This window comes from Camellia sinensis, chromosome 2 (genome assembly GCF_055761805.1).
Source record: "Camellia sinensis isolate YWXY chromosome 2, ASM5576180v1, whole genome shotgun sequence".
Lineage (NCBI taxonomy): Eukaryota > Viridiplantae > Streptophyta > Magnoliopsida > Ericales > Theaceae > Camellia > Camellia sinensis.
In genome coordinates, this window is record NC_138962.1 from 139,132,676 (window position 1) to 139,141,525 (window position 8,850).

The window sequence follows — 8,850 nt, forward strand, 5'->3', positions numbered from 1 at the left end:
TACCTGGAGAAGAACTATTTTTGTACCTAGCAGTTTCACAACATGCAATTAGTGCAGTATTGATCCGAGCAGAGGGAATCCAACATCTACCCATCTTTTATGTCAGCAAGACATTGCTGGGCGCGGAAACCAGGTACTTACCGTTGGAAAAACTGGCCCTAGCCTTGATGATGGCCTCAAGGAAGTTGTCGCATTACTTTCACGCCCACACCATAGTCGTCCTCACAGCCTTTCCATTAAAAGCTTTGTTTGAGAGGGCAAACTTTTCTGGGCAAACCCTAAAGTGGGCAGTAGAGTTGGGACAGTTCGACATCAAGTTCCAACCCAAAACCGCGGTAAAAGCCCAAACCTTGGCAGACTTTGTCGCAGAATTCACCCCAGGAAGTCATCATATCTGCCTAGTCGACCTGACTGATACAACCGAACTAGGGTTGGAAGTTGACGCCAGAATAGTGCAACCCCTGGTGCAGGATACCCAGTCAGACCCCTAAGGCAGACCAGAATAAAGTAAGGGAGGAAGAAGCAAACCATGCTACACCAAGCCAAGACTCACCAACAAATAAATACTTGGTACAATCAGATAGTGAGGGGCAAATAGCAAGCATGGACCTCAAAGAAAACACCAGCAACACTCTTGATCCCAAGACATCATCTGATTCCTCCACTTGCTGGAAACTGTTCGTTGGAGCGATGTGGAAGCTCTTCGTGGGTGGAGCGTCCAACAGGTACAGTGCAGGACTAGGCATAGTCCTCATCTCACCAGATGGCCTAGTGGCGGAGCAAGCAGTCAACCTTGGCTTCCCAGCATCAAATAACGAAGGGGAATATGAAGCACTTCTGGCAGGGTTAAAATCAGCATCCTACATGAAGGCCACCGAGCTAATGCTTTACAGTGACTCACAGCTGGTGGTAAACCAAATTTCAGGTGACTACGAGGCAAAGGATGACAGGATGGCTAAGTACCAAGAGTTAGTCAGAAAAGAGATCAAAAAATTTGAAGTAGTGCGGATAGAGCAGATCGGCAGGGAAGAAAACAATAGAGCAGACGAACTGGCAAGCTTTGCCTCAATGGCAGATACCTCCATCCCTCATCCATTGCTGATAGACTACCTACCAAGACCAAGCATTGAAGAACCCGAAATAGAAGAGGTATGTTGTGCCGAACTGGGCCCTTCATGGATGGATCCCATCATACTGTTCCTAAAAGACGGCATCTTATCAGAAGAAAAGAAAGAGGCCAACAAAATAAGAGCAAAGTCCCAGCGCTTTTGGCTCTCCCCATCAATCACATTGTACAAGAAATCCTTCACAGGACCTTATCTAAAGTGTGTCCACCCCAGCAAAGTGGAAGCATTCTTGTTCGAAATACACGAAGGCGTATGCGGAAGCCATCAAGGAGGAAGATCATTGGCCTACAAAGCAATTTCGCAAGGATATTGGTGGCCATACATGCAAGAAGATTCAGAGAAGTATGTCAAGAAATGCGAGAAATGTCAGAAGTTCGCACACCAAATACATCAGCCAACCAGAGAACTCCTACCATTGACAAGCCCATGGCCCTTTGCAATGTGGGGCTTGGACATAATAGGACCACTTCCAACGGCACCCTGCAACAGAAAGTTCTTCCTTGCAGCGACAGACTACTTCACAAAGTGGGTGGAGGCAGAAGCATTGGCATCAATAAAGGAGAAAGATGTGAAAAAGTTTGTCTGGCAAAATATCATCACTTGGTTCGGCATACCAAAAGCTCTAATATCGAACAACGACACTCAGTTCAATGGCAGAATCTTTAGAGGCTTTTGTGCAGAATACAAGATAGAATTCTACAACTCTACACTGGCATACCCACAAGCAAATGGCCAAGCAGAAGCATCAAACAAAGTGGTCTTGGATGGATTGAAGAAAAGATTAGAGAAAGCAAAGGGCAAGTGGGCTGAGGAGCTTCCCCACGTTTTATGGGCTTACCGTACCACACCTCGGCGGTCTACTGGCGAAACACCCTTTTCCTTGGCCTATGGCATGGAAGCAGTAATCCCCACAATTAGAAGTGAAAATTTTGATCCAGACTTAAATGGAGAAGCCATGGCATTGGAGCTCGATCTTGTGGAAGAAAGAAGAGAAAGAGCACTGGTTCACATTGCCTCATACCAGCAAGAGTTGTCCAGAAAGTATAACAAAACAGTACATCCATGACAATTCAAAATCGGAGATTGGGTACTGCACAAAGTGATGGGAACACCTTGGTACCCGGAGATGGCAAGTTAGGGCCTAATTGGAAAGGACCTTACAAGGTGGTTGGATTAGTAGGAAAAGGGGCATACCACTTGGAAGATAAAGACAGTAAAGCCATTCCCAAGCCATGAAACACTGCCAACCTCAAACTATTTTATTTTTAGCTTTTCTTTCAAGTATTTGTAATTTTTTCTTTCTCAATAAAACAAGTAGTTTCTTTTCAGTATAGTTGTTTCCTTCTGTAAAAGATTGTTTTAGTGAGTTAGCCGCACTGAAAGCACAGTTGGTCGGAATAACCAACTTTGCACTCTCTTCAGCTAAGATTAGGATCAGTACTGACGAAGTTGGCTGGAAAAACCAACGCCCCTCCTAAGCCCAGGATAAGGATCCGGGTTGCAGGACGTTTGGTCGGAATAACCAAACACTCTACTCTAGGTTGGCAGAAATAACTAACTTAGAGGTTGGCTGGAAAAACTAACACCCCTCCTAAGCCCAGGATAAGGATCCAGGTTGCAGGACGTTTGGTCGGAATAACCAAACACTCTACTCTAGGTTGGCAGAAATAACCAACTTAGAGGTTGGCTGGAATAACCAACACCCTTCCTAAGCCCAAGATAAGGATCCATGCTGTAGAACGTTTGGCAGGAATAACCAAACACTTCACTCTAGGTTGACAAAAATAACCAACTTAGAGGTTGGCTGGAAAAACCAACAATTATTGTTCTTCAGCCGAGATAAGGATCTAGGCTGAAGAAGTTGGCTGGAAAAACCATCACTTATTGTTCTTTAACCGGGATAAGGATCTAGGCTGAAGAGGTTGGCTGGAAAAACCAACATTTATTGTTCTTCAGTCGGGATAAGGATCTAGGTGAAGAGGTTGGCTGGAAAAATCAACACTTATTGTTCTTCAGCCGAGATAAGGATCTAGGCTGAAAAGGTTGCCTGGAAAAACCGACACTTACAGTTCTTCAGCCGAGATAAGGATCTAGGCTGAAGAAGTTGGCTGGAAAAACCAACACTTATTGTTCTTCAGCCAAGATAAGGATCTAGGCTGAAGAGGTTGGCAGGTACGGCTAGCTAGATTACAAGGTTAAGACCGGGATAATTATCTTGGCCAGAAAATGTTATACTTCATTCAGATTATATTAGGAAAGTAAAAACACGCATGGAAGTTAAACCGAAATAATGGTTGAAATAAAAGAAGATTTCATTAAACATGCAAAAGAGTTACGAAGGGATGGGACTTCAGCCCGATTACAGTTTCTTTTCCAAAAATAAAGAGAAGAAAATACAAAGTCAAGCAAACAAGTCGTCAAGATTAGCATCCAGTTCAGCCTGGAGCCCAGTTTCAGTTGGTAGCTTGGTTGTCAGGTCTTCCACCAGCGGCTCCACCCGAACTGACTGGATGGCAGGGTCATCAATGACCGGGGCATCGTTAGGCACGGTTTCTTCTTCATCATCCTCGGCCTCAAGGAATTTTTGTTGAATGGCGGCTGCATACTCCGCCGTACAGCCCGGTATGAAGTACAGTGGAGGGTTCAGGAAAACCTCAGTCTCTGGACTGTGACCGAGCTGTTCCACCACCGCTTTCCACCTGCACTTGAAAAATAAATCCTTAGCAGCTTCACACTGCAAGATGTACGTGGCTTCGCCTTCTTTATAACCACGGTCTTTCGCGTCTTCCAGCTTCTTCTCCAACTCTTTTATCTCGGCATCCTTTTTCCCTTCCGGCTTGGCCAGTTTGCGCAGGTATTTGTCTTTTACCACGGCCGCAGCCTTTTTCTTGTCCGCTTCAGCCGAGCTAACAAGACTAGTCAGACGACCATTCTCGGTTTGTAGCTCGGCTATCTGCTTCATGGCCTGTTCTAGCTCGGCGATTTTTTCCGTTATCTTTGCCATTGCCTGCCTTGTTGTTTTGTGAAGTTCCAACACACGCTTGTGAGTGATATGGTTCTTCTACATGGCCTGCAAAAAAAAATAGAAAGAGACTTGTAGTAAAATCGAGCAGAAAGTTGTGCAAATTAGAAAGATAAGCAAAGGAGGTTACTTACCAGCACCATTACCTTTGTGGCCAAGCGAATGGCCTTCAGCTCAGTGAGATGGTTGTGGTGCTCCATGTCGGCTGGGAGGCAAACACTCTTGGCCAGATTGAAGGCCATTAGGTGGTCTTTCTCAGCGACCACTGAATCAGTATCCCGTATAGCACGGTTCTGAAAAGTGATCTTTGGAACCCACTTGGAAGAGCTAGCTCAGTCAGAGCACTCCGGTTGTGGGCTTGGTGGAGGGCTTGGCAGAAGGATGGTATCTTCTTCATCAACAAGGCATGACTCGGTTGTGGAAGTCCAAGCACGCTTGTTTGGACGAGATGATGAGGGTTGATAGGATGGAAGGGCCACCACGGTCGCTTGAGTCTGACCGGCTGGTGGTACTTCGGGCTGGTTTGTTTCAGTCAGGAGGGCCCTTATAGCTCGTTTCTTGGCCATCTCTTGCTCAGCGGTTAGAGGGATCAAATTGATTTGGGGCAAGGTTGGGTCCGGTTCAAGAGAGGCTTCCAACAAAAAGTCAGTTACCTTAGTCTTTCGTTTACCGCTATATCGGTAGGTCGACTCAAAATTCAGTAGCTCGGTCCAACTTCGGTTTGGATATGCAGCACGGCGCGAAGAACATTCAAGTTGGGGTAGCTATATTGGGACTTGAGAAAGTTCCAATCTGCATAAAGGAAGACAACAGTTCATTCGGTTCAGGAAGTAAAAACCGAAGTAAAGAAAAGCACATAATGAAGCCGAGGTAACCCTACCTGCTACTCCCTTGTTCCAATTTATTCTGTGGCCAGGGATCTGGGCTTGTTGGTTCTCAAAATTCCCAGATACCCAGAAGAAATCATCATCATTCACATCTTTATCCGGGGTATCCTTTATTATTTTTCACGTCGGCGCCTTATTCTTAAATAGTAAACCCAGTTATCTTCGGCCGATCCTATGGAGTATTAATGGAAGAGCTCGGCTAGACCGAGATTAAGGCCAGCCCGGCGGTTTAGTTAGCAATGCCGTTTATTATGCGATAAGAATTTGTGGAAAGTTGGGTAGGACAGAGCTTGGTTTGTCTAAGGAATTCACAAAGAAGGGGTTGTACAGGGAATCGCAGACCGCACTCTACGATGGAAATAACGTTAAAAGGGACAAAGCCTTGTTTTCCCCAGGAGATGGTGTCTAGCTCAGCTAGTGAAAGGTGGACATCATCCGAAATTTGGTAGTCCTTACGGAATTTGGCTATGGCCCCTGGTGAGTTTACTAAAAACCTATATTTACCCATTGATTATTAAGTTATCAAATAAATTAGCTGAAGGATTAGCTTGGTCAAGAAAAGGCGCCTAGTAGCTCGGTTGAGCTATCAGAAGAGTGCCTGGCCAACCTAAGTCTGCAAAGTAAAAAAGAAAGGTGTTAAGCACTGATCATTGGACCGTGTTACAAAAAACAAGGGCAAGATAAATGTAGTCTTAGCTCGGCTACCCAAGGTGCTACCAGTTTTTAGCTCGGTTTTAGCAAGGGGCTTTTTTAGCCCGGTTGAGCCTTTGGGGTAGCATTCTTAGTTCAGTTTGTACTAAGGAAGCTGGTTTAGCCCCAAGTTGTAGCTCAGTAAGTGGAGTAGGCTTTCTAGTGCGGTATTGTGCAAAATTAGCACGGTTCGCTAGCTTGGCTAAGATAAGCACATGGTACTAAGACTTATTGAAGTTACAAGTATGGTGTGAAGCTTTAGTTCGGTTGTTGGGAGTGGCAAGGCTAGCTTCTAATATAAACAATATCCTAGTTCGGTTGGGGTGTGATTTTGGATCAAATACAGTGTTTCTCAGATTATTCGTGAAATACAAGTGGTTCTATTACGTGGTTTTTTGCAGAAAAATGGAAGCAAACATGGGATGTATTTTGAAAAACATATGAATACTAAGGTATGTATTGGAAAAACAGTATGAAATAAATGAAAAGGAAACAGATTCGAACTACTTACCAGCTCAAGATGGAGGAACTGAAGAAGGGAACAATGTCAGTAAGAATGCAAGTTTTACAGGCACTATGTTTAAGAAAAGTGAAAACTCAGAGAAGAGGGTGAGAAGAAGGTGAATAGTGCAAGTGAAATGATTCAAAAACAAAGGGTTTGGTTTTATGAAAAGAGAGAAAGAAATGGCGGGACTGTTCAAAAAACGTGAGGTACGAAGACAGCGTGACAGCTACACATGGCCAATAAGTGTTTGCCACGTGTCCATGGAATAGAAATCGATTCAGTTACTGCAACTGAAGAGACGTTTTGACCGGACAGACGGAGCCCGGTGTGAATTCGACTTAGTTGGAAGACTAAAGTCTCTAGCTCGGTTGGAAGGCTAAGGTTTTTACCTTGGTTGAAAAGTTAAAGCTTTTAGCTTGGCTGGTAATAGGTAATCCCTATCATGCTGCACAGATGGAATTAAGAGGCAATTGAGAGGGTAATTTATAAGTAAATTGGGCCGAGCTGGGTAAATGGGCCAATCTATGGGCCATAGTAAGAGAACGAGTAAAAGGGGCCTAGAAGTTAGCCCAGTCCAGAAAGAGCCTTGTGGTTAGCCCGGTCCAGAAAGAGCCTTGTGGTTAGCTTGGTCACCACAGTCAGAGTAGGAGCAGTTAGCTCGGTCATGCCATATAGAGCCGAAGTATGTTGAGCTTTCCTTAGAACCTTGTTATTGGTTAGCTCAGTCCAAGCTCGTTGTGGTTAGCGCGGTCTCAGACAACCCAGTTGAACCGAGGTACACGCAGTGAAAGGAAGAAACGAGCTAGTGGGAGCTCGGTCTAGTCTGCGGCTTTAGCATGGCCCTGTTATCTCGGTCGTATTGACATCCAACCGTGGTAGAACCATCTCACTTGCTTTAAGCAGTGAGGGGGGTGTTGAGGGATAAGCATTATCTTTCAAGAACGTGATTCCTAGGAGGACTCTACCTGGAGGAGTAAGAGTCCTACTTGGATTGTGCCACGCGGAACCTATAAAAGCTCATAGCATCACCTATGGAGAGGTAACACAACTTTGATTCCCGAATACACAGAGCTTTTTGTCTATTTGTCTATTTTGCTGACTTAGGCATCGGAGAGGTATCCAGCACACACCCGCCGGCTAGCTCACGTTTGTGTTTTCAGGGAGTAAAGCGACGACGTACGGAGGAGCGCAGACTTGATCAACAGGATTATACGAGGACAATATTTCGTGCTCGTACATTAACTCATATCTATAATGTTGTTATGTTTTGTGCGTGTTACGTCCGGTTGTAATTTTTCTTTGAATTTGTGTTGTGACGTTGTTGTATTCAATGTTTACATACGTGTCACGTTGCATTTTACAAACTTATTAGGTTTTTGATTTTTTAAATCGAATGTGAAAATGTTGCTTGTTCGTGTATTTTGAAATTCAAATTTACATTCATATAGATATGATCTATGGTAACATTCAATTTTCTATATATGGTTTTGCCATTATTTATGATATTAACAACTAATATTGAGGGTAAATGTGTATTTTAAAATTCAAATTCACATTCATATAGATATGATCAATGGTAATATTCAATTTCCTATATATTGTTTTGTCATTATTTATGATATTAACAACTTATATTGAAGGTAAATGTGTCAACAAACTTTCCACAGGACTTATGGGAACATAAGTTTTCTAGTAGGACCATGTATAACATAAGTCTCCCTAATAGGACTTATAAATAATTTTCCCAAATTAGTATTAAATATTGAAACTCTCACAAGGCTCCTCACTAAATTAGATGGGAATATAAAATTCCCTTTATATGAGTAAAACAACTCATTTTTTTCTTGGGATTATCAAATAAAAGCCAGCTAATGGAGATTTTCTTAGTTATTTAAAATTAAGAAAATCAAGAAAATTAGTATGAGATATTGAAACTCTCACAAGGCTCCTCACTAAAAACATCATTTTCCTTATATAATATATAGATAGATAGATATATTAATTATAGATATATATATATATATATATATATGAAAATATATACCATGCACATGAGTAATGCTATGGTACATGCCCTAAAAAATGTGTGTGTATCATATATAAGTTATAACATTTGTCATAACTCAATTCTATAGGAGTTATAATTAAAAAAAAAAAATAATGCTATCAAACACTACATAAAATATAACTAAAAAGCTCTTGAATCATAACTAAAATAATATCATAATTAATATCACAATGAGTCATAACTAATATCACAATATGCATAACTAACATCCCTAATAAATGATAATTACCACAAAAGTAATAAGCGGGGCATAGATGTGTACCATAAAATTTTCCCATGCACATACATGACCTTAAACAGTTTTAATACTATGTAACTGATTTTTGGACTGGAAGCAAAATTGAGAAGGAAAAAGTAGTTCTTTGAAACAAATATATACAAAATTTGTCATCAACGTTTTCATAATTAATAATAATCATCTTTGTGGGTTCTTTGTTTTAAAGTGATAAGCTTACAATATAAGTACAACATTCTATATATTTTTTTTAAAAATATTTTTTCTACTTGTATAGCATTAGCAAAAGAATAGTTATTATCCAGCAAGTAATGTT